Source organism: Phymastichus coffea, unplaced genomic scaffold, assembly GCF_024137745.1.
Source record: "Phymastichus coffea isolate CEN01 unplaced genomic scaffold, Cenicafe_Pcof_1.1 PCOF00002, whole genome shotgun sequence".
In the NCBI taxonomy this organism is placed as follows: domain Eukaryota; kingdom Metazoa; phylum Arthropoda; class Insecta; order Hymenoptera; family Eulophidae; genus Phymastichus; species Phymastichus coffea.
In genome coordinates this window covers 1,469,996-1,496,747 of record NW_026706813.1, presented here as the reverse complement: position 1 = coordinate 1,496,747, position 26,752 = coordinate 1,469,996, and the positions used below count along the sequence as shown (strand labels likewise).

The window sequence follows — 26,752 nt, the reverse complement described above, 5'->3', positions numbered from 1 at the left end:
AAAAAATTTCTTTTCTTTGCTACATAACCTCAAATATAGGCAAAAATCGCGTTTTTTGCACTTTAAGGTTAGGATATCTCGAAAACCGGAGCCACCAGAGTAATTCTGATCTCGGATTCGGATTCAGCGCGCAAAAAACCTTCGGAAAACTATACTCGGTTTCTTGGTAAGATATTTTTGTCAAATTCTGTCGGCCTGTGTTATTCACGCACTTTTCAGTCGCGAGGCTTAACTAGCTCGAAATTCGTTGCTGGTCAAAGCGCTACTACTCCCGCGATCTCGCGCTTTCCGCGACGTCTTACGCGCCCCTCCCTATAGATACCCAAAACGGCCGAGCGTCGCCGGCTACGCACACACGTGCGACTCATGCCGGCGACACTACTTCTCTCTCTCCTCCGTTGCCCGCTCTTGCTCCATCCCTTCAACGCCAGGCATCTCCGCCGATCAGGAATCAAACCTGCAACAAAGCCACATCGTGCGTCGATACTCGGTTTTAATCAACCGAGACCGATGTGGCAGCGGCTCAGGGGAAGGCACGCGGAAGAGAGAGAGAGGCGAACAGGGCGATCGAACTCAACGGTCGATTCGCCCGTCACAAACAACAATTTTCCAACATTTCCAACCTTATCGGCAACAATAAAAAATGTTGCAGCAATGTTGCGATAATGTGAAAAATGTCCGCTTTTGTCTAAAACTCAATGTTGCCGAAATGTTACCTCAACTTGGTGCCCAGATGTTGTCACAATGTTGTCACAACTGATACTTGAAAATACTTAGGCAACATTTGCACAATGTTTCGGCAACATAACAATGAAGTCATGTCGGCGAACGAAATTGTTGCTAAAATGTTGGCACAGCATTTTCACATTGAAATATCGAAACATTGCTGCAACACGGATAAAACAAGCTAGAAACAAACGAACTATCCAGTTGGATTTTAATTCCAACTTTTTAACAACATTGTGGAAACGCTTATCCAATATTTCAGTGTAATGGACTGGGGCGCGAAATGTTGCTAAAACATTTTCTCAACATTGCTACGAACTATCAAAAATATTGTAAAAACAATGGCGGGAACTTGGTAAAGAAACAACAAACTCACTATTTATTTATTATTGTGGTTATTAGAACTTTTTTTCTATATTGATTTTCAATAGTTACAGTCACTCAAAAGACTTTGAACAAACGAAATGCGCACAAAATTACATATTTTACGGTAAGGTCACAATCGATGCTAGCATGGCAAGGTAGCAAGCAACGTTTCCTTACAATACAAGTGAAAAATATTTCATAGTAATAAATATTGACGAGAGAAAGGCCCTTTGAGTCGTTTTATCTTCCTTTTTATTATTTATCTTTGGTTTATAGAGACCAGCAGTTACAAGTATCAGTTTTATACAGTTTGATACATAAAAATAATAATAATGGTATCACAAACGAGTTTCACATCCAAATCTCTCGACTGCTTCTACGGCCCTGTTGAAAAAAATCAGCTACTATTATCAGCTGATGTTAATACCTGCTAATAGCAGCTGCTAATTTGTTCCATGTTATCAAGTACTGGCATCACCTGTTAATAGCAGCTGATAAAAGCAATTGATAACAGCAGCAAATTTTATAAATATGCAGACCCAGATAACACAGCGTGCCGGCACGGTTCGGCAGGCGCGTGCTCGTCGTGGCGTGCCGTCATAATGCAGGCATAGTGCAAGCACGAAAAGCTACGCACGTCAGAATGCAGGCATAATGCCGCCCCGCAAAATATAATTTCAAATGAAAGCATATTGCACGCATTATGAAAGCACGGCGTGCATTGAATTAAAATAAAATAAATTTATATTATTTTGTATTTGAAATGCAATAAACATTTTTTAGTAGTAATTTTTGATATTTTTTATGTATTTCTACAATAAATTTTAATTGTATATATCTTAAAATTTATATACATGCGCATGATCCCGATCGTCTTTTGTTAATATCGGTTATTCAATTTACAAAGTCTGCCTTTGTACTGTGTGTGTTGCAGCGAAATTTTGATGATGTACTATCATTAATGTGAGTAATTTTCATTTTATCATAAACTAATACAGTCTTAACGCCATTGTATACAATTACCTATGAAAAATTCATTTAGTTTGCAAGCTTCTGTACTATCCAGACCAAATACCATATAAATACCATAATAAAAGACAAAGGTCTTTTACATTTTGTAATTCTATATGGCCTTTCAAATTAAAAATATTTAATCTTTATCACAATAATCAACTACACATGCTTCAGACATTTTTTCCGAGTTTTTACCTAAAATTGCATATTTTTTCTTGTGAGAATAGCAAATGAACATTATCCCTTGTACTCTATTTTATGCAGCTTTTGTAAATGATCCAATACATGTGCATGAATATTCCGTAAAATTAGATGTGAAAGATTCTAATTCATTGGTCCATATTCAGAAAACAAAAATAGCCTGAAGTGATCCACTTTGTATACAATTACTGAAGACCGTACTGATTATTTTATAATCTTTGAACAAAGCTATTACCTAAAATAAAAAAACGAATTCTACTGTATTTATTCGACCATCGAGCTGGCTATATAGAGACGACGAGCCCCGCAGCACCCAGAACGAGAGGTACCGTCGAGCTGGCCTTGCTTGCTGTGTTCCGGCCATCGCTTCTATTAAGCAAGACTTTTGCTTGCGTCGGGTGCAGCAACGTACTATATCTGCGACACTCTGTCACTGGGCGTCCGATCCAGCTAACTGTACTCCTCTGCGAGAAATAAAGCGCTGACTTCACCATAACTCACTCTCTCTCTCTCTCATCATCCTCGGCGCCTACGAGTGCGGCCACACTCTTAACTTATGGCCAAAGCCTAATAAGCCTTTATTCTAAACTGAAACTAACACGCATTATAACATAGGCAGCATAGGGTTAGGTAAATTATCATGTTTCGTTCTTATATTTATATTCTATAATAAGACAAGAGACATTTGTGAAAATAGACATACGTACGTCAGCTTTTGCAAGAGTAGAATATTTTCTCTATTTTTTCGTTGTATCTTATCCCTCTACATGCATGATCCCGATCAAATAAATTTTTACATTGTTTCAAATACTATATTAAATTAATATTTTTTATTATAATCGATAGAAAACAATAACTTTATAGAATTATTATTTGTTTCTGTTTTAGCTTTCTCTTCACAAATAAAAAACTTGTATTAATTGTAAGTATACTGTGTTATATTTTATCTCAGGTAATATTTCTAATCATTTTTTCAATAAGGATTAAAAATTAAAGGGTAATGTAATCAAACTTTAATTTCAAAATTTATTTATTATTATTAATATAAAATCATTACTAATTATTTAATACAGTGGGTGACCTTAACTTCAGTAGTATAAGAGGTCTCATTTAAGCTAGTATTAGTTTCATTACTCTTAGTAACATTTTTACATTCTACTTCTTCACAATATCATGTCTCGAATAAATGAATTGTTAACTCGTAAAAAATGGGAAGACTATTGTCCCGAGTATCGTCAAAAATTAGAGCTAAAACTTTTCAAAACGCGAAAACATATGCTCGTACAGGAACAATCAGAGTCCAACGGAGTTGAGGTAAATCCTGATGAAAATGGAGAGTCTGAAATGAATGAAGTTTATAACTCTTTTGACTTTGTTAATAAAGATCATGAGTTTATTGAAAATTATACTGTATCTGGTGGAAGTAGATTCAATTCTGATTATGAAGATTCGTCTTATTCTTCCGAATCATTCTTATCATCAAATGTAGATAATAGTCTCGAGAGTTTTGAATAGCGCCTTGGAGATGTATTTTCTAATACTAATATGAATCAGGTCCAAATAAAAGCTATATTAGAAGTTCTTCGGTCGCACGATTGCTTTACCAACTTGCACAAAGATCCTCGTACGATTTTACATACACCTCGCGATAAAACTTCTACTTTGGAGATTGATGGAGGTGAATACCTACATTTAGGAGTTAAAAATGCAATTATATCGACCCTTGAGTCAACTATTCCACAAGATATTCCAGAAATTTTAGAACTTGATTTCAGTACGGATGAAGCTTCGTTACACAAAGTATCTGACACTAGGATATGGCCTGTCTGTATCTGAATCGCTAACATAATTGAAAGTCATCCAGAGCTTGTTTGTATATGGAAAAGTTCACGTAAGCCAACAAATCCTGTGGAATTGATGAAGCATTTTGTCGATGATCTTCTTTCTGTGTTAAACAAAGATGGTGTTGAATTCAATAATAGGATCATTCCTATCAAATTGAGATGTTGTATTGCTGCTTTTATATATATATATATATATATATATATATATAAAAGCAGCAATGAAACATCTCAATATATATCGTGAATAAAACATCTCAATATATATATATATATATAAAAGCAGCAATAAAACATCTCAATATATATATATATATATATATATATATATATAATTTAAGCTTATTACTTTGAGATAATGCTTTTTCTGTCATGAAAAATTTATATCCCTTAGACTATCTTCCAAGATGCCACCCAAAAAGAAGTCGAGAGGAATAAGTTCATTGGATCCAGAGGAGTCATTGTTTAACTTGCAGAATGACTTGCAAGAACTCGAACACCGGTTCCCTTCATACGAACAGCACATGACATCACAAACACTATCACTACCCACTAACATTAAACTCACACCACTTGATCCACGAAAATTCCTCTACAAAACTTACAAAAATTAATAATCGCACAGCCAAACATCACTTACTCATCCTTGTGTATATCACAATCAATCATTAACCTCGTCACATCTACAATCATATCAAAATCAGCCACACAACCCATCCACATCTTCGCTTACACGCAGTCATTCATCAACTGCACAACTCTCAAGCACACCTTCATTAACAAGAATACACCAAACACTACAACCCTCTACATCACATACACTCGCACCAACATCAACAAACAATCAGTACCAATCACACAATAGAAACTTCTCACATACGCTTACAACTAACTCTTCATCATACAGACTGGATCGCCAACATACCTACACCATCAACAGAAACAAGTCAGCAGCAGTCATCGTTATCGATGCATTTAGACAATGTACCAGGAACCAGGATTCGATCGAATGGCGAAGAGACTTTAGATATATTAAAGTAAGTTATTGTCAAATAGCATAATCCTAGTTTATTATTTTGTGACGGACGAATCCTAAAGCAAAACGATGGTGGCGAAGCCCCGCACCGCTTCTCGTCCGATAACTTCAACGCAAAAACTACCAACTATCAGATAAACGTCGGTACGCGTGTTCATATACTTGGTCAACCATACTGCCGATCTTTCGTTGCGAATTTATGGTTTATATTCATTTATAAAATTAATAAAATCGATTTTTATTAGGGAAATCCAGCAGAATGTCTAAAAACTTCTAGATCATCAAGAGTAAGACATTTTCAAATATGATATATATTTAAATGTATAATATATATATAATAGAATTAATGTTCGTTTAATTTAGTGAGCTGGAAAATGATATGAAGAATATAAAGGATCAGCTTACGTATGCATTTTTCTTAATACAATTAATAAAAAAAAATAATGAGCCATCTAATAAACAAATTAATTGTAGAAAACAGCAAGACCTATTCCATCGTTTGGAGACTCGTGATCGGCGATCAAAATCGAGACCAAAATGTCCTACTTGCCTCCTTTTTAAGACTGTCGATTACATCCAAGGCTTTGAAGACATCAGCCATGAAGTTTTCGATGATGTATGTATAAATATTATAGCAGTATTTTTGTGACTTTACATTACATATTTTTTTACAGGTTTCTTATTTCCATTATTTGGGTGGATTCAATCTTAGAGATTGTGTCTCTAAATATTTATTAGAGTCGTTTGACATCAACGAAAATGTATTGGCTGGCGTCGTTTACAAAAGCCAAAGAACTAGTCAGTTCAAGTTGAAAGGGACGATATTTATTGATGCTTGTATAGGTAAATATATCATATACGAGGTGGCGATAATTAAATAACTCTAACAAACAATTTACCTTTCTATTAAAAATTATAAACTGTTATATAAGAAATTATATTGAAGATATTATTTACAGAGGCAATAAATAGGAATCCGAATTTCAAGAGGTTTACCGAAGGAGAGGTTGATTTGACTTTTATGAAAGGTTTAAAAAGTCTGAAAGAGCGTTTACGACGTTCCAAACAGAATGCTATCCCTCGAAATCGATGGCCCCAACGTAAATTTGAGAATCCTGATGTCGACATTCGGAAGGTAAACAATTAAAATCACAGTTCATTCCCCTGATTTCTCTGTTCTACAATTCATTTTATCAACTATTTTTCCTCATAAATAAACTCCAGGAATATTTCGTTAATTACTGCGAATTTTACATTTCAGCTTCATATATTTATCTATCATTTAAGATCATAGATAAATTAAATAAATTTTTTTCTCACTAACGGGATGAAAAATACCAGAATAAATCGTATTAATCCTTAAAGGCTCAAAATGGCATAAGCGGTACACTGGTATTTGAGGCTTTGTAACTCACGCTATCGGTGACTAAAAAAATTGAGAGTGACATGCTTCGAAAGCTCAAAACTTACCCTTACCGTTGGTGTAGATGAAATTGCTCTAAAAAATATATTAATTACATAAAAATCAGTTTCTTTAAAAAAAAAAGCATGAATCTCTTTTTTTTTTAAATCAAGTTTTAAAAGGTTTCTTCATATGCCATCGAGCTGGAACCTTTTTAGCCGGTGGAGTAAATGTCTGAACTTTGAGAATCCATTTTTCCAAGTTTCATTTTTCACTTTCATCTTCATCAAAATTATGTCTATTACGTTTATGATTTTTTTCCTCAGCAAACATGTATAAACCGGTAAAATTACCTAGAATAAAAAGTTCTTAAAATCACTCAAAGAATACGTTCAAATTTTTTAAAAACGTCTCAAGCAACTTTTCAAGCTTTTGCAAATGTCCAAATTATTGCAAAATAAAAAATTTATCCAAAACACTTCGAAAAAATGTATATGTAATCTTTGTCTAATTCCAAGCACTTTTTATTCTTAGTAATTTTTCTCCTAAATCTATTGCTTTCGAGGAAAAAATATTCATATCTAGAACTACGGTGATCTTTAAGAATTTTATTTGTAAAGCCTGAAATACTCTTCGATTGCGTAACTAGCCTTCTCAAATACCATAATTGAAGGGATCATTGTAATAGTATCGGATTTTGGTGGTGCGACTTGAAAATAACCGTAAGCAATCCGACTTCGTTGTTACTCATGAGCCATTTGCGCTAGTCACTATCAGTTCAGCAATTAATCACTCAATAGTTTGCTTAATCTAGCGCTCATTATCGGCATTCCAAACTCGAACAAAACTGAAGAAAAAACGGTCACCAGCAAACTGTTTCGCGATCTATAACATATTTCCGTAGTATTTTGACGCGTTGTATTCAGATTGAGCTTCAGAATCAATACACTTTATTAAGGTTCTCGAGATATCATAATCTCAAAGGGTAAAAAATCACGGTTTTTTATATACTCGTATATTCGAGGTTACGTAATATCGAGAATGAATTATTCTTTCTACACGGACCAGATGATCATAAGGGAGTACTTTTGCTCTTGACATATAACCGCGAACTTTTAAACACCAGTCTCATAGACTGCCGAGCGTTTTCAACTGCGACCACATAAGCATGAATCCTTAATATAGTGTCAGGTTAAAGGTCTCGGGGGTTAAGGAACTGTAATTTAAGGGTTCTGGATTACGTGGTCGCAGTTTCAAAGTTTTGGACGTCAAGGAGACTGGAGTTTGAGGGTTCGGAATTATATGTTCATGGGTTAAATTTCTTAAAATTGTTATTGATAGAGATGGACGCCGATCAACTCGATAAGATGGAACATTATGGGGAAGACGGCGGGGAAATTGAAAACGACACTGGCAGTATGTCTAATGAAGAACTGTTTGAGGATTAAAGAAACGGAAATTTTTGGTGATGTGATCTTTTTAAATTATTTTATTTTTAATTTTAAGTAGTTGAAATAGTTTAACAAAAAAAATTTATAAAAAACAAAAAAATTAAAAAAAAACATAAAAAACAACAAATTAAAAAAAAATACATTAACATTTTTGTTTTTTTCGTTCCTTTTTTATGCATGCTAGATTTAGTTCTTTGTTTCATTTATATGCATGATAGATTTAGTTCGTTATTTTATTTTTATGTATGATAGATTTAGCTCTTTATTTTATTTTTATGCATGATAGATTTAGTTCTTTATTTCATTTTTATGCATGATAGATTTAGTTCTTTATTTCATTTTTATGCATGATAGATTTAGTTCTTTATTTCATTTTTATGCATGATAGATTTAGTTTTTATTTTTAGCGTTTTTTTTAGAGTTTTATTTAACGTTTTTATTTATTTTGTTGCATATAATATGATGGTTTATGTGTTTTAAATTTTATTATTTTATTATATTTATTTATTTTTACTTTAAACTCTAAAAATTTGGAGGGGCAATGATAGTGGTTGTGCCTCACACGTCAAGGCGAGGTCGGGGCCTTCGACACCAAAAAAAATAAAGAAATATTAGAAGTTTGAAGCAAAAGTATTCCGGTTTATTTTGTTTACAGATGGCCAGAAAACTCCCATTCGCTGCAGACCATAAGCCCTATTTCAATACCATTTCATTAAAGATAAACTCAGCAATTATCACAGGTATTTATTTATCATTGTAAAAACAATTGGGTATGTAATCCGTTTTATAGCACACACGCACACACACATACGCAAATACAGGGTGGACCATTTTAATGTATCATTCCAAATATTTTCATGATTTAGCATCATAGCGAAAAATTACTCAAATATAAGTTGTAAGGTTTAGAGAAAGAGCAAAGCACGCAAGGTACTTACAAATCGAGGAATCCTCCAAAGAGGCAGGCGTATTGTCCTCCTATCCTCGGTGTCACAGCCGATATCGTCGTCGTAAGTCTCAACAAAAGGACAGATAAAACGTCGATTGCGAGCCTGGCACACGTGTGTTCGTATTGAAAACCGAGCAGCTTATCCTCGCGTGCCGACAAAACTGATAGTCTTCCCCGCGCCCGCGCGTTCGATAATCGAAACTGTCTCTCTCTCTCTCTCTCTCTCTCTCTCTCTTTCTCTCTCTCTTACTCACTTACCTCACTCCAGCCGACTGAAACTTAGCTATACATATCAATTTAATTAGTTATACATATTGTGGCCGGGGATTTCGGGGGCCTTAACCGCGCTACCGAAGCTCTTCCGCCACAAGGCCTGTTTGACTTCTTATCCCCGATTATTTAGGGCGCCAAACCGCCGTTTGACTAGGGCGATCGTCGGGGATAGGGCCTAATGGGATCGCGTATTCCGATCTGCTTTTACAGCGACTGCGCAGGGTGGGCAAACGGGTGAGTACTCGCGATCTCCTCTTCTCCAAGCCTCGGTGTCCAACAAGTCGTTTCCTATTTGTGTATTATGATATGCCGACAGCTCAGGTGATGACTCCTTATCTCAGGTCGAAAGTCCGTTCGAATTCGTGCGTATGTTACCTAACGTGGAGTCCGAGAATATAGCGAATCAGCGTTACCTGATTATAACCGCTCGCGGCTGAAAATCATCAGCATGCGAATGAGACAGGGTAACAAAAGTAAATTTTATATAAAGAACAATTAATCATTTTTATTGACTTATTTATTAAATCATAAGCAAGTGGTCGGATTGATTAGAGTCAATATGACTCTGCATAATTATGAAATAGCAAGGACACGAAATAATCGAAATACTAATACTCTTCCGGCTGGTCTTTGATTGACAAAAATGGTGGGATGGTCAGCGCAAATAATTAAATCACGAATTTTAATTCAGCTACTTCCAATATTCGCAATAAATTACTATACGGGCGGAAGGTCAGCGCGAAAAAGTAACTCACGAGTCTTAATTCGTCTACTTTCAATATTCGCAATAGATTGCTAATTTGGCGAAAGGTCAGCGCGAATATCTTAAATCACAAGTTTTCTTTGTCTGATTCTAACTCTCACGTTCGATTCTGATAAATGGCGGACAGGTCAACGCGATTAATAGGATCAATGATTTTATTCGTCTAATTCTACATTCGCAATAACTACTATTTCAGCGAAAGGTCAGCGCGAATAAATTAATCACTGCTTTTAATCCGTATGATCCTAACACTCACGTTCGATTCTACGAAATGGCGGAAAGGTCAGCGCGATTCAATAGGCACCGGCATCGACGGATCCACGCGTCGCGACGACCTATTGCACCGAAAAATCCACTCCCGCACTCCGCGATTAATACTAATGAGTGGCACTTTGCATACTTACAGTTTTCCCTGTTGAGATTCGGCGAACGAAATTAGCGTGAAAATAAGGTATCTAACGCAATTAATCCTGCGTGACGAGAATATCTGGCGCAAACACTCCTTCTGGCTAGAAGAACAGCGGCAAAATGGACGAGAATCAGCTTTTCGCGGTCAAAGATCGCTTTTCTTCTTCTCTTTCCGAGAAGAAATGTTATTATTGGTCGGTATGCTAATTCGGATATCGGTAGCGCCCTCCGAATATTTTATCATTGGTCCGTATGTAAATTAAAAGGATACAGCGCCCTCCTTAACTCTCCTACTTTTGTCGTGATTTACCCTCTCTCACCCCCCCCCCACTAAGATAGCTATCATTAATTGATGGGAAAGATCTACCCCTACTCTTATCTATTTTTCTATCCGGACGGAAATCAAATTTTATTCTAATTCGCTTATTGTCGTGACGTCACCAGCGAATTTCGTCAGAGGTTCGAATTCTGTCAGTTAATTTATTGATTAAATTTAACGGGGTATTTGTCGCTCGCTATTATAATAGGGGGTGTGTCGGTCGCATGCGAATTTATATAAATTCGGTATTTCTTTCATGTTCATTTTCTAATTATAACTTTAATTTTAATTCGTTGTGAATACATGTACGTCGTTTCATTTGTAGCACCCCCATCTTCGTATTTACATATAATTCTATTCATCATTTCATATAATCTGTCTTGCTCGCTCTTGTTTAGTCTATTTCGCTCGCTCTGTCTCGCTCGATCGCTCTCAGTCTATCTCGCTCGCTCTGTTTAGTCTATTTCGCTCTCTCTGTCTCGCTCGTTCTGTCTCAGTCTGTCTCGCTCGCTCTCAGTGGATCTCGCTCGCTCATGCTCAGTTCATCTCGGCGCTTCAAAATGTCCACTCGGTCTCTCGCGTGTACGCCTCGTGTTCCCATAACGGTCGTTGGAGCGCCTCCTGGGGCGCTCCCGTGTCGGTTAAGTGACGTGTTCCCGGGTGTTTGTGTGTAGTCACCGTTGTGATTGTGTGTGGCGCTCAAAATGTCGCCGATGGTGTTCGGCAGCCCGACCCAGCTGATTGCCAGCTGCTACTTCATCGGCGAGTTTTTCTTTTGCCGGTCGGCAACACGTGGTCGTGTGTGAGTGTGTGCGTGCGCTCTCTTATTTCGTGGTGCGCTCCTTTTTTTCTCTTTTGAGTGTCCGTCGGATCGCGTTCGTCGCTTATTTCGTCAATATCTCCGGTTGTAGTATTCGGACATGAAAAGGGTTAATTGTTTATTTTAGTGCGCGTTTATTTATTTTTTATGCAACTGGTTACGGGGCAGCAAGGGACGGGAATGGCTTTCCTGAGGTGTTGCAAATAATGCAACGCTTAGGAAAGGCCTTGTAATGTACCGCATTACACTATATATATTTAATTTATAATTATGTATTATGATAAGGGAAAGAGAGACATAACGAGCAGCAGTGGCGCTCGTTATAATGGATAGAAGAAATTAGATTCAATTGAAAATCATCAAAGTGTGTATTTTCATAGGCCATTCAATCAAGTAATACTGTTGTAATGTTTGCAGGATTGAAGATGTTTAATGGCACATGAAGGATGAAACCTTACATCATATTCTACCAATTTATTTTAATGGTATTGAGGTCACCTCATATCATAGTAAAACTGGAGAAAATTTGAAAAATATGAAAATTTCTCCACCTTTCATATCTCAAGAAACCAAGTAAATATTTTATATCTAAATTATCTTAATCATTTTAAAATAGGGTTTTTTATTTATGGAGATAACTGATTACAGGTGTATTTGAGCAGCATCAAATTATATTTGCTTGAAAGGTGACTGCAATTTAGCACTATTGTTTTATATCAATATGTTTGAACCTAAATCGGAGCCTCAGTCAATAACAATTAACAGTATATTTGGCGCCGGTGCTCAAGGATCTTACAAGTTTACATTATACTTCCAGGAAACATATCTGCAATATCTATTAGAGCCGGCAGTAATAACAGAAAGCGCGTGGTATTATTTGAGAAAAGCCCTAAAATTATTTCACGAGATATAGATGGAGAGACTTTTTGTATGTTACTAATTTAGATAGCAAAAAAGTAGTATTAGAGTCATCATATCAAAAGGTGAATATAAGAAATTAATATACGAATCTAGCGATGCAAGAAATATTTACATATTTGATTTCAATAAATATTACATATTTTAGAATAAATGAAATTTGTTTTTAGATTATAAGAATTACCATAACTGAACTTAGCATAAATGAAGCTCAATCTGAAAAATTAGCATATGTAACAAATAATTCACTATTTAAGCCTGCGATCGTTGCGGCCGATTGTTCTTGTCAATCACAACAAGTGTCAAGAAGGAAAACGTGTAGATTTTTACTCTCCTCTGAGGACAATATACTGTCAGTTTAGTCCAACAAAATATTATCTAGACTAGAGAGGAATCTATCTCACAAATATTGTAACCGTTGAAATTGTTGAGTTGCCAATGTCAGATCGTGATCAAGCACGATCAATATAATTTTAATTGTTTTAGTTAACAGTTTAATGAAATTCCGTCAATTTTGAGTTTCAAGTACATCTTATTCTAATTCAATAAATCAATATATTAACTAACTTTCTTTTATGAATGGTTGCTGTTCGGTCATGATGTTAATAGTTCATGTAAGTAGCATATACGTATAGGCGACATCAACATTTAAGTGTGGAGTTTGATTTTTCATTATGATATTTTTTTATGAAAGCATGATTTTAAAAATTTGAAATTTTTATTTTAAATTTTTCGTTAGCATGAGAGTTCTAGTGTTTATTAAGCGTTTGAAAATATTATTTTCAGGCATTTGAGTATCAATATAAAATCAACTATATTATTGAATTATTATTAGATAACAATATTTTATAGTTTAATTTATTTAATTGTTTTAGTTTTGTCAAACGTTGAACTGACTAAATAAACTGATGTATTGCGTTCGCAAGGCTTTAATTTTTAAGTTATTGCAGTATTCTTTTGAGTTGTTAATATCTAAATCGTTGATTTATCTTCTCTTTCAGAAGCAAACCAGATAAACGTTTTCATGCAAGGAACATTTGGCTTTGAACCACAGTAATCAAATCAACGAGCCGATTTAGTTCATGATAAATTTGGTTTACATAAAGTGATTGTACCTGTTACATCGTCAGGGAAGGTGAAACTGTTATATCAAACTTGAACGATAGATAAACTGATTTTAATTTTCGTGTGACTTATATTAACAATTTATTATTATAGCTGTATGAAATAGAGTCAACGAAAGGTGAAATAATTTGGCAATCACGAGTCAATAACATCAAAGGCTTATCTCAGAATTTTAACAAGATAGTTTTGTATGTTCAACGTGGAAGTAGACACTTTCCGCATCCACCTCAATTCGCATTGCTTGCAACAGGTAACGTAATTTTTAATTTTATCCGCATTTTCAATCGTGACCTTTCAACTCGACGTAAAATTAAGAGTATTATTAATTTTGTAGACCACTGAAAATGGAATGATATACACTTTCAACCCAATAAACGGACAGCTACTGTGTGACAGGGCTGATAGCGATGCTCGCTAACCCTGTGTGCGGCACTCTCCTCGCACGGATGTAGCGGCCGAGCGTGGCTATGGTTGACATAGCATTCACGCGCTCGTGTCGTTGCAGGGCCTGGAGAGGGGAGAGCGCGACTGGCGGAGAAGACGGTGCGAGAGGAAGCGAGAGCGCGAAGAGCGTGAGAGAGAGCGAGAGAGGAAGAAGAATAGGCGAGAATGCGGAAAGCGCGGCTCGCGCCGCGAGAATTATGAGAGCGGGAGAAATTGAGGACAGTTGGAGAGTGACCGTACGTTAAAGAGGTCACGGCGCGAGAGAAGTCAGAGACGACGCGCCAGGAGAGAGGAACCCCAGGACGAGAAAAGTCTTCGTGTGGCAAATCTCCGGCTGCTGTTTGAGCAGCCCCCGGCGATCATCATAAGGCGATCGAGAAGCCGATCCCGGCCGCCAGCTGCCAACCAGCCGCCGCCGGTGATCCAGCGAGCCCCGCTGCCAGCCGGACTGCGATTTCGCCGTCGTCGGTTTTCCACCAGCGAGCCGCGGGAGGAGCCACCCGGTGGGTTTGTTCCCTCATTATTTTGCGATCTCTCTCTCACGTACCAGCTCTCGCCCGGTACAACGCCGCGAATTGAGTTGTCGCGTTTATTAGTTGAGCGAATCCGCTCCTAATCATTGTATATTTGTCGCGTATAATAGTTGAGCGATCACGCTCCTAATCGCCGTTTGTTGTCGCGTTTTGAGGATTGAGCGAGCGCGCTCACCATTGCGTTTGTAAGAAACCGTAGCTGTAACTTTTATTGGCGTAAATAAAAGGGATCGCCTCTTTATACTTATTTCGATTCTGTCAGTTCATCTTCCCCGTCATCGCGGTAGGTTTGCTCCTGTGGAAGTCAGCGCCGGCTTCCTTCACCGGAAAAGGCCCCTTAAATAACTCGCAGGGGGCATAGCAGTGGCGCACTTCGCTATGTTCCGAGGATAAATCCCCCCCTTTGCATGGCATCCCTTGTGTTCTTTCGGCGGGAGAATCTTTCGCATCGCTTTGTTTAACGGGAGGTGAAGGTGATCGCGAGTGCGGTTGGGAAAATCGCGTTTTCATTGTGTCAGAGGCAGTGCGGTATTTTGGTCGACTTGTGCATTTTCGGCGAGTTCGCTGAGTTGCGGGTAAGTACCGGTGAGACGCTGAGAGAGGCCAGAATTGTAGTTGGAAATTAAAATTTCTTTGTTGCTATGTCGTCAACACGCTAGGCTCGAGTTACGCCAGAGTCCGAACGTTCCAAGAAGGGCAACAGCGAGAGTCGCTTTGTTTACATTGCGCGATTAGCGCTGGTAATTTGAAATATAGCCTGGAGTTCGGTGCGACGAGGCGAGCCTGGTGTTTTGGCTAATGTGCGTGATTGGTTTGTAATGTGTGTTGTGTGATTAAAGCGTGTGATTGGTATCATCACTTCTGGCTGTTTAAATTTGAGTTTGTAGGGATTAAGCGATTAAGACTTTGTGTTGCGTGTTCGCACCAAAGTCATCGCTGTTAAGAGACTTAGCGCGCGCACGGATAACTGTTGCGAGTCGCAGAGCAATTCTTAGCGGGTCTGTTTGTTTACGCCGGACTAGGCGTGTAAAACGATGCCTCTGGCAAAGTCGCCGAAACGGCCGAAGCCAGGCGAGTCGCGCGCGCGACCGGAAACCTTTAGGCGACGAGTTATGAGAACGCCGGAGATAAAGGAACTATGGGAGCGCGTGCGCGAGACACGTTTAAGCGACCTGCTAGCATGGATGGCGGCCCAGAGTCTCGCGACGGAGGGGACAACAGCGACCGTGCAGGATAGGGCATTTCGTGTATTTTTATTTAGCGCGTGCCACGAATCGGAGCCCCCGGTAAAAGCAGAGGACTACGTAGCAGGTGAAATCCCGACTACCGTTGACGCGACGCTCGCGTCAGCGGCGCGGGATGGCGCGTTGTTAGAAGCTTGGGAGGCGGCGGTGCGCGCAGCGGTGATCGCGCGGCGGACGATGGGCGAGCACTCACAACGCTGCGACGAGGAGCCGTCGGAAACGCGCATTCGCGTAACCGACGGTATCACTGCGAATGAGAAGCCGCTGGAAACAAATGTGAGGTCGGCGCTGAATCGGTCGGCACCGGTGGGCCACGCGCGACCAGAGGGTCTCGCCAACGGACAGACCGAGGCGGCGCGGGTGCGCGGACAGCAGCGACCGACGAGCTTTCATGGGCAGGAGCCGTCGATATGGCGGCGCGCGGTTAGCTTAATTTGGCCAGTGCGAGAGACATTGCCGACGCGCGAAGCGCGAAACATCATGGGCCAGGGCGAGATGAATAACGCACTAGAGTATGAGGGGGCGCGCGGCCCAAAAGACACCAGTACTCCGGGGCGTGGAACGCTCAACGCGAGGCCCGTGGCGAGGCGCGAGTCTGCGCGGCTGACCGCCCGGGCGCGCGAGAATGAGCGCCCGGCACCGACGAGAAATGCCGCGATGAAAATGCGTCGGTATAAAGACGAAGAGGAGGTGTCAGAGCACTCAGAGTCCGGCGGAGCGAGTTATGACTCAGCGCTCGAGGACGATGAGGCGTGGAAGTATGACTCCGATGACGATAGGTGCGTAGGAAGGCCAAAAGCTCGTTATATCGATGGCCGGCCGGCAGACGCGGTGTCAGCGTTGAAAAACTGGTCGGTGGTATTCACTAAAAAGGGCGGGCTGACGGCGGAACAATTCCTCCAGCGACTGCACGAAGTGCAAGCTTTTTATAGATTTCGCGACGCGGAGATGTTGTCGGCTTTGATGACCGCGTTCGTAAGCTCGGAAATGATGCTCTGGTGGGAAACAAATCGTCCGAGTTGGCGAACGCTGCGCGAATTCAAGGATGAGTTTCGACGACAGTTTTGCCCGCGACGCTCGCGCGAGTACGTATATGACGCGCTGCGCCGCCGTACTCAAGGCGAGGGTGAGCCGCTGGGCCAGTATCTGACAGCTTTTTGTATATCGCGGGTAGGCTGGAGCCGGGACTCTCGGAGCGGTGACAGATCGAGCTGATAAAAATTAATCTATATCCGACGCTGCAGAAGTTTATCAGGTCGAAGAAGGTTAAAACGTTGGCAGAGCTGCGTGCGTGGGGAGAGAAATTTGAACGTCGGCGCGACATTGATGATGTGTATCGGCCGCCTCCTACACCGCAAGAATCATTGATGCCGGAAGTAGCGTACCGAGGAAATACGGCGAACGAGAATGCGAAACCGGGTATCAGAAACGCGGGCCCTGCGGTAAAAGAGTCTGTCGCGTCTGTCCAGTCTGCGAGTGGGAAAGGTCAACGTGGCAGAACGGCAAGGCCGGCGTCGAAGTCTGGAAGCGACAACGGAGGTCCGAGCAAGGAAAGCCCGTTACAACAGGATCCAGCAGCTTCGCCGGACATGTTGCCGACAGATGTAGTGGCTGCGTTGTCGCGGCTGCTGCGGACGCGCGTTGGGACGCCATCGGGAAGCGCAGCCCCGGCGGTGAGTAACGCAGCCGGCGGAGCAGCGTTCCAGGGCGTATGCTATAAATGCGGGGGGGCGCGGACACCGTAAATCTGAGTGCGCGAGCCCGCAGGATGCGCGGATTCCGCAACAGGCCGCGGGTGGGCCAGCAACCACTGAGGCAAGCGGTAGCGCAGGTCTTAACCAAGCTGCGAGACGCGATGAGGATAAGGGCCCAGTGCGCTGCTATAAATGCCAGCGGCTTGGTCACTATGCCAACAAGTGTACGTTGGGGACGCGAGCCTCGCGAAGGTGCCAGGGTTGCGGTTCGGATAGTGGAACCCTTGAAATATGCCCAGAATGCCGAGGATGGATCAGGGCAATGGGAAACTCTAACGCGGGCTCCGCGCGCCCAGCGGGCCCCGCGTAGTGTCGCATGATAGGGCACTTCATCCGGGTGAGATCGCGTTTAATAGATTGTTAGAGGGCGGACTCACGGAGTACCGCAGACTGACTGAAACACGTCGATCAGAGCATCCGGGAGGTGAGGACGCGAACGGCGTGCGGCCAAGTACTCCAGAATATCGCGAGTACACAGGACGCGAAACGGAGAGTGTAAGGAAGACGTTCGATTGGCCTGGGTTTAATGAGCAGTGGCTGAGGATGCGTGAGACCGAGTCGACGGGCGAGAATGAGAGACAGGCTGCGCAAACGCTGAATGCAGACCGAGGGAATATCCAAGGGTGTCCGAGGGATGGGCGCGGGTCAATCGGGAAGGATCTGACGGGAGCGCCAGTATCGGATGATGGTATTCGAAACTCGGGGAAAACCGTGGAAACCACGCGGTCTTTGAGCAGTCCGGGAGTAGGTGCAAAGTGCGTACTACAGGCCCCGGAGCAGGCTCAAGCCGCGGAACCGGGTCAGCACGACATGAGACGAGAGGTAGACGACCCTGGCAGTGTAGACGAGACGTCGTCGCGATCTGCCACCTCGTCGAACGAATTCATGGTGCTGAGCGGTACGGTTGCGGTGAAAAGCATCTTTGCCGGGAGCGTTAGGCGGACCAGGGCGTGAACCGATGCGTAAGGAATCGGTGGGAAACGCGGATACTGGAGCCAGCGAAGAAGTCTCGCGCTTATGCGTGCGCGTGTGCATGGGTGAACCGAAGGCGGACGCCGTAGAAAACCGCGCGCTTTTGGTAGTGCACATCGCGGGGAGACCGTATAGTGCGCTTTACGATTCTGGGGCGATGCTGACCATCGTAGGATCGCGCGTACGAAGAGAGTTTGTGGACCACATAGAGCCGTGCGATGTGGCATTGTTTGGTTTCGCGGGAGCAAAAGCGAAAATTATAGGGAAACTTCGTCTTAGAATTGAAATTGACGGAGTAGTACGCGAGGTAGAAACGCGAGTTGTGGACGCGCCAATGCAGTACGATATGATAGTCGGGATGGACATCATCGAGAGCTTCGGTATTGGTACGGAGCATGCGGAAAGGCGTTGGCATATAAGGAATGGCCCGTGGCACTCGTTTGCAGAGTTGAAACGCGAGAGGGTGGAATTTCCGAGCGACTCGGGATTCACGCGTGCTCGCGTCAGGGCCGAGGTCGCTGGACTTTCTGAGTTGCGACCTTCGCAGCGCGAGGTGATAGAGCAGCTAGTTCGGCGGATTGTGCCCGAGAAATCACCGGCATGCACGCATTTAATTCGGCACGAAATAGACGTGCAGGGTGCGCGGCCGGTGAAGACCCCTTTGAGGCGATACTCGCCGCAGGTAATGGACTTCATGCGCGGCGAAACAAAAAGGTGGTTGGAATCCGGGTTGATTCGAAGGTCGACTAGCGATTGGAGCAGCGCGCCGGTGATCGTGAAGAAGCAGGACGGCACAAATCGAATGTGTATCGATCTCAGACCGGTGAATAAAGCGACAAGGGCAGACGCATACCCGATGCCGAGTATCGATGCGATCCTTGATCGTTTGCGAGGGGCGCGATTTATTTCGAAGATCGATTTGAAAAACGCATATCTACAGGTACCGTTGAGCGAGGAAAGCAAGAAGTATACGGCATTTGCGGTTCCAGGGATGGGCCTGTTAGAATGCAATTATATGATCTTCGGGTTGATAAACGCGCCGGCAACATTCATGCGTCTGATGGATGCGCTATTCGGTCCGGAATTTGAGCCGTTTGTATTTAAATATCTCGACGACGTGATAGTCGTGACCGAGACTTTTAGCGATCATCTGGTGTGGCTCGGGCGGGCATTGGAAAGACTGGTTAACGCGGAACTTGAGGTAAACGTAGGGAAATGTGAATTCGGATGCTCGGAGGTGACATTTTTGGGATACCGTCTGGATAGCCAGGGGCTGCGACCTGACGCAGACCGGATCCAGCCGGTAGTTGAGTTTCCTCAGCCCAGAAATGTCAAACAACTGCGACGCTTCCTCGGCATGTGCGGATGGTATGCGCGATTTATTGAGCACGAGAGCGAAATGAAGGTGCCGCTAACGAAGCTCACGCGCAAAAGCGAACGCTGGCATTGGGGATCGGAGCAGGCCGAAGCATTTTAAAAACTGAAGAAGGCGCTAACGGAAGCGCCAGTGCTGGCGAGACCCGACTTTGCGAAAACGTTCTATATCCATTGCGATGCGTCGTCATATGCGCTAGGAGCGTGTTTGATGCAGAAGGACGCGGACGGTTTCGAGCACCCCATCTGCTACGCGAGCAGGATGCTCAACACGCATGAGCGAAATTACTCGGTATCAGAACTGGAGTGCGCGGCAGTAATAATGGGTATAAAGAAATTCCGCCCGTACGTTGAGGGAACGCATTTCGTGGTGGTTACTGATCACACAGCGCTCACGTGGCTGCGGAATAAGAAAGAGCCCGCAGGTAGACTCGCGAGATGGATTCTAGAGCTTCAGCAATACGATTTTGAGATCGTGTATAGGAAGGGTCGCCTACATCATACGCCGGACGCGTTATCGCGCGCGTATGAGGACGGCGAGGAAGTAGCGTCATTCGCAACCATTACGGACCCAGACTACTTACAGCGCATGAGAGATGTTCTTGCGAGACCGGATAAATTCCGAAATTGGCGAGTAGAGGACGGAATGTTGTATAGATTCTCTTCCGATAAACTACTCGATCCAGTCACAAATCGCGAGCAATGTTGGCGCTTAGTAGTACCGCTAGAGCATAGGGCTCGAGTGATGCGAGACGCAGACTGCGAGCCATCGGCAGGATATTTCGGTAGGGATAAAACGTATGATAGGGTTGCGAGGGAGTACTCCTGGCATGGGATGTATCACGATATCACGGAGTTCGTGCGTTCGTGTGAGGAATGCCAGAAGTACAAGATCGAACAGAAGCTACCGATGGGATTGATGAGCAGACGTGTAGTCGAACGACCATGGCTAGTGGTAGCGGCGGATGTAATTGAACTGCCAAGAAGTAAGAATAGGTTTAAGTATCTAGTCGTATTTCAGGACTTATTTACGAAATACGTGGAGTTTAAGCCTCTCGTGTCGGCTACAGGGAAAGCTCTTGCGCAAGCTCTTGAGGAACTGATTTTATTTAGATGGGAGGTTCCGAGCTACTTAGTCACGGATAATGGAAAGAATTTCTGTGGAAACGAATTTCGAGCGACGTTGGACGAGTACTACAAAATCGAACAGGTACTCTGTCCGCCAAACCATCAGCAGGCGAACTTCGCCGAACGAGCGATTAAGACGCTGAAGCTGATGGTGGCGATTTTCGTGGATCAGGACCACAGAAATTGGGATAAATATTTGCATGAATTCAGACAAGCAATGAACACAACAATCCAGGTGAGTACGAAAGTTTCGCCGGCGTTCCTAAACTTCGGGCGTGAGTCGCAGCAAGCTACGAGTCTGCGACGCGAAGTGGAAGCGCGAGCGCCGATCATCCGCTCGTCAATCAAAGATTGGAGCGAGCGAATGGCAAGGCTCGACGCGCTGCGCGACTTGGTTATCAAGCATATTGAGGAAGCGCAGACACGGCAGAAGAAGCATTATGATAGGAAACGGCGTGAAGCGGAATTTTCGGTCGGGGACTTGGTTTTGAGACGCGCGCATACGTTATCAAGTGCAAGCGCGGGGAGAAATGCTAAGTTAGATCCGAAGTTCATAGGCCCGTATAAAATTTTGCGTGTGGTTTCACCAGGAGTGTATATTTTAACGACGGAGAATAAGAAATAGGTACCAATGGTTCACGTGTCCGAACTTAAGAGGTACATACCTCCGCGTAATGCGGGTAGGGACAGCCGGAAGTAGATGTTACTTTCTGGAGTGATTGTTGTGTGTGAGTGTAATTAGCCGGAGACAGGACTATTGACGACGGGACTATCATGGCGATACGAAACAATAGTCATGCGTTTCCGGAATTATTTGCTAATTTTATATGGAATTTTATTACAGAGGACACAGCGATGCATACGCTGGAAGGTGTGGCGCTGGAATCAGTGGAAATGGCTCGGACAGAGATCGCGTTGGTAGACGCCGGTAGAACCGCGAGTGAGGATACGTCGAGGCGGAGTGAGGGCGAAGTCGCCGAACTCCTGCCCGACACGGGGACCGAGGTGGAGGTCGTCGCGGATGCGCGAATCGCGGTGGGGCAGTCGAGCACGGACAGCGCTGTCCGTGTGCCAGGTCGTAGTGCCGCTGTTGCTGCTGCCGTCGCGGCCGCCGATGCGAGGGCGAGAGACGCGGAGCGCGCGCTGGATCCCCGTGTCAATATGGTAAAACCGTCAGTGAGGCGCGGATTCAGCAATGAAGTCGCGATGGCGGAGCCGCGGGGCCAGATCCTGCCGGTGGATACGCGACCACTCATCACAGGGGCGAGTTCGCCGAGTGTGTGGGAGGGTCGCGAGACGATTTCACCGTTGGTTATCGCAGAGGTCCGACGCGGAGTCCCGACTCGGGAACGGCGAGATGAGCTGCGCGGACGATTCGGCTCGGTGGTGGACGAACTCATAACGCCGCGAGACCTGCTGCCGCAGCGTCCGCTGCGATTCGGGGTAGCGGAGACCTCGTCCACATCTGATCGCCAGGATTCAGGGGCCCGGATGCCGCCGAGTACAGCGGCTCGCGCTGGCTCGAGCGGGGCGCCGCCGCCGGAGTACCTGCAGGAGCTCCGGAAGGAGGAAGCGGCGGAACACTACGGTACTTCCAAAAAGAGACGTCGCAATAAAAAGACGCCGGATTTCGGGGGTTATGAGCCCGGGTTTCTAACCGTTGCTCCGGTGGCTCATAGTACCCCTATGGAGCGGGACGTGACGTGGGAGTTACCAGCGCTACCGCGGGAGCCCCAAAATTTGTCTCCGATAGCGGAGGTGACTGATAGTCACAACGCGTCGGGTTTCGGTTGCCGGTTCGCAGAGCGAAGATCGCGGGACGACCGTGGAGGATGCGGTGTCGACGGACTCGCAGGTAGCGGAGCAAGCGCTGACTCCAGGACCTTCGGAAGTGGTGGCTGAGCGGCCGGCTAAGCCATACAACGTGGGAAAGGGCAAGGACAGGTATCGTGTGTTCCCTGATGGAACACGCGTGCCTGCTCCGCGAGCAGGAGTCAGGGTGCGCCGTCGCCGCGAGATGCGCGAGGCGAGAGGGGCTGAGGCAGCGTCAGCGAGATCGCACCCGCGGCCTCAGAGCGTCGATCGTCGCGCAAGTGAGCCGACGCATCGACAGCGTCAGGTTGAGCATGGTACTCGAGAACGTGATCCTGTCGCGGCAATTCTGGCTGAGATGGCGAGACTCACACCATCACAGCGCGAAGAAGTTGCGAGGGCGGAACGCCAGGCGCGCGAGCTCGCCGCCTGGGCGTTAAGCCGTAGCGCAGCTCAGGAAGACGCGCAGGGTGATTAAGGTACCAGCATGGATGACACTAATAATTATGTTCATTTTATTTTTTTTTAGCTATTTTGATTTTATTTTCGCGATTGTGCAATATTTGGTTTCTTTTTTTTAGCATTGGCGAACCGTTGTTTGTTTTATTTTGGTTTTATTTTGTTTTATGTTCTCGTACTGATATATGTGTTTTAGTCAAAACCTCGGCCTTGTGTCCGGGCGAGGGGAGTTGCGTGGGGTAACCCTCGGGTGCCTCCGGCTCCCGTGGCTGAGCGGGGGGCTGTGACAGGGCTGATAGCGATGCTCGCTAACCCTGTGTGCGGCACTCTTCTCGCACGGATGTAGCGGCCGAGCGTGGCTATGGTTGACATAGCATTCACGCGCTCGTGTCGTTGCAGGGCCTGGAGAGGGGAGAGCGTGACTGGCGGAGAAGACGGTGCGAGGGGAAGCGAGAGCGCGAAGAGCGTGAGAGAGAGCGAGAGAGGAAGAAGAATAGGCGAGAATGCGGAAAGCACGGCTCGCGCCGCGAGAATTAGGAGAGCGGGAGAAATTGAGGACAGTTGGAGAGTGACCGTACGTTAAAGAGGTCACGGCGCGAGAGAAGTCAGAGACGACGCGCCAGGAGAGAGGAACCCCAGGACGAGAAAAGTCTTCGTGTGGCAAATCTCCGGCTGCTGTTTGAGCAGCCCCCGGCGATCATCATAAGGCGATCGAGAAGCCGATCCCGGCCGCCAGCTGCAACCAGCCGCCGCCGGTGATCCAGCGAGCCCCGCTGCCAGCCGGACTGCGATTTCGCCGTCGTCGGCTTTCCACCAGCGAGCCGCGGGAGGAGCCACCCGGTGGGTTTGTTCCCTCATTATTTTGCGGATCTCTCTCTCACGTACCAGCTCTCGCCCGGTACAACGCCGCGAATTGAGTTGTCGCGTTTATTAGTTGAGCGAATCCGCTCCTAATCATCGTATATTTGTCGCGTATAATAGTTGAGCGATCACGCTCCTAATCGCCGTTTGTTGTCGCGTTTTGAGGATTGAGCGAGCGCGCTCACCATTGCGTTTGTAAGAAACCGTAGCTGTAACTTTTATTGGCGTAAATAAAAGGGATCGCCTCTTTGTACTTATTTCGATTCTGTCAGTTTACCTTCCCCGTCATCGCGGTAGGTTTGCTCCTGTGGAAGTCAGCGCCGGCTTCCTTCACCGGAAAAGGACCCTTAAATAACTCACAGGGGGCATAGCAGTGGCGCACTTCGCTATGTTCCGAGGATAAATCCTCCCCTTTGCAACTGGATAGACTGACAAAGTTGAATTACCAAATCAAGCAGTCAATTTTGTTACATGCATTAACCGATATTTTTCTACGTGGTATAGTTATTTTGGATGAGCACGACCGAGCGCACGTCTTTCCAGAAAGTGCAAGCGCTGTTGCAACCTCTGCTGGACGTGTACTACTTACATCTTCACTGCCGACAGAAAAACTGGTGTATTGTCCGGATAATTGCTACTGCAACAATCCCGCACATCAGTATCCAGAATATTTTTCTCGGGTATCGAAGGGGGGCGCCTGTCCGGCTGCCCAGGGCCTTCGTCGCCGGGGTAGAAGGTGGGGTTCTTGGCGTCGGTCTCCCAGGTCCTTCGTTCGCTGGGCCTCATGCATCCACGGTTGGCGTTCTCGGTGGTCTACCCCTCTTCCTTTTCCCGACGATGGGAAGGGGGGCTCGTGTAGTCTGACGATGCTGTGTAGTGTGTGTGGTTAGCGTATACGTGCGAGGTCTCCCTCGTGCGCGCTTCACCGCGTTAGTAGAAGAGGTGTTTAGTGGGACTTGGTCGGGGAGATTGGGACTGGTGTTACGAGGTGAGCTCGGAGTTGTCGCGTCATTATTCCGGAGTGTGTTGTCCACAATGTCGGCGCGCCCGTTTCCGCGTATCGTCGTATCGCTCGGATTAGGCGAGACACTTATCGCCTCGGTTCCCTCGGTGGTAGAGGTCTCGTCGTCATCTCATCGTCGGGTCCCATCTTCCGGTAAATCGTCATCTTGCCCATAGTAGGGTTTGAGGTCTTTGGCGTGTATTAACTCCGTGACCTCTTCCTGTTGATTGGCAAGGCGATACGAGTTGGCACCGAGTACCTTCGTGACGATAAAGGGACCTATGAACTTGGGTGCTAACTGCGCGGAAATGCCCTGCGCCGCGCAGGACAGCACGCGATTCTTCTTCCACACCCAGTCCCCTTCCTTAAACCTGTGGGCCCTGCGCTTGGCGTTGTAATACCTTGCCTGTCTCAGGGACTCATCCGAAGCACTCTCGTGAGCTTGCTGAATAGCGGAACGGTTTTTCTGCATATGCTCGTTCCATTGCCCGATTCGAAGCAAACTCTCCTCTCGCGCGACAAGCTCGTCCATTCGTCTTCGAAGAGTATTTGGGGCTTCTGTTTGCCTGCCGTAGTTGAGCATGGCAGGGCTGATCCCTGTGGAACTATGGACGGCCGTGTTCAACTCGAACATGAGTTCGGGCAGCGCTCGGTCCCATTCCCTGTGATTCCCTCGCCGGTACGAGGTTATCATCGTTTTCAAGGTACGGTTAACCCTTTCCGTAGGGTTAGCCTGCGGGGTGTAGGTTGGGGTAAAGGTCCGTTTTATCCTCTGATCTCTCAGGTACCCGTCCACCAGCTGGTTGCGGAGCTCGGTGCCATTATCGGACAAGAAGATCTTCGGCGTACCGAAGCGCAGGATTACCCGCTCCCGGAGTTCCTTCACGATCGTCTTGCCATTGGCACAACGTATGGGTATACACTCGACCCATCGTGTGAATACATCAATGAATACTAGAACGTATTCATGCCCTCGAGGGCTCTTTGGAAAGGGTCCGGCGATGTCGTCCGCGACCACTTGCCAAGGCGTGGACAACGTTCGATTTTGCATGAGCCCGCGCGGCAGTCGCTGCTCCACCTTGCACTGTTGGCAGACCTGGCACTTTTGGACGTATCCCTTAACGTCCGCGTACATTTCCGGCCAATAATAGGACTGGGCGATGCGGGCGAAGGTCTTCTCGCGTCCCAAGTGTCCTGCAGCCTCAAGGTCGTGGCTCTCGAACAATACCGCCTTGCGTTCCTCCGGAGGCACGACGAGTTTCCATACGTCCTCGTATCCATCTTCTTCTTGGTGGTCGTAGTTTGACTTTAGGTGATAAATCACCCGGCCAATTACCTTCCAATCCGGGTAATCTTCTGCGTGGCTCTCGACGCGCCGGAATTGTTCCGCGTACCAGGCACCGTCACTTGACTTCGGTTGGTCCATTGCGCCAACCTCAGCCTTCGTGGGCTCAAAAGCGTGCGATAATGCGTCGGGCAACACATTGTCTGCCCCCTTTCGATATTCGATCTCGAAAGTATGGCCTTGGAGTTGCAAGGCCCATCGGGCTAGACGC

The 26,752-nt window shown here is 45.0% G+C and overlaps 1 pseudogene; it reads left to right on the top strand.

Moving 5' to 3' along the window:
- The window catches only part of LOC131663467 (uncharacterized), a 107,255-nt pseudogene extending 82,431 nt beyond the window's left edge, over window positions 1-24,824 (top strand).
- The last annotated feature ends 1,928 nt before the right edge of the window (window positions 24,825-26,752 follow it).